General features: G+C 38.2%; 1 long non-coding RNA gene across 1 annotated transcript; it reads left to right on the top strand.

Annotated features, from left to right (window-relative positions):
- On the top strand, window positions 1–390 carry LOC104775217. Its single transcript, XR_765768.1, has 3 exons — window positions 1–18; window positions 136–254; window positions 342–390. It is a non-coding gene; the product is annotated as an uncharacterized LOC104775217 (long non-coding RNA).

The following is a 390-nucleotide window of genomic DNA, read 5'->3' as shown; positions in this document are numbered from 1 at the left end:
CCTCAGGCGTTCTCATGGGTTCATGCTCTAAACATATCTCTTATATTTGTTTTTGAAATTTCACTTTGGTTTTGTGGTTTTTTTTTCCTACTAATTACATGTAGCTATTAACGAATACAACTTTGTTTGATGTAGGGTGGAAACAGAGGTTTGACTGCATGGGAGCCCTTCCATTGTATATCCCAGGACACCTCAAGGAGATTTTTGATGCAGATTATCCAAAGGAGATGCTTCGATTTATCTATTGTCACCAGGTGATTAAATTTTTCTGGCTCTCTCTGATATCTTTTTAACTAGTGCCTTGACTAGAATTCCTTACTGTTTTGTCCCTTAATTTACAGAGTGGGGATTACGCATTGAGAGAAAGAGCGTTTCAGATCGTACCAGCTG

Source organism: Camelina sativa, unplaced genomic scaffold, assembly GCF_000633955.1.
Source record: "Camelina sativa cultivar DH55 unplaced genomic scaffold, Cs unpScaffold10314, whole genome shotgun sequence".
Taxonomy (NCBI): domain Eukaryota; kingdom Viridiplantae; phylum Streptophyta; class Magnoliopsida; order Brassicales; family Brassicaceae; genus Camelina; species Camelina sativa.
This window is presented reverse-complemented; position numbering and strand designations above follow the sequence as displayed.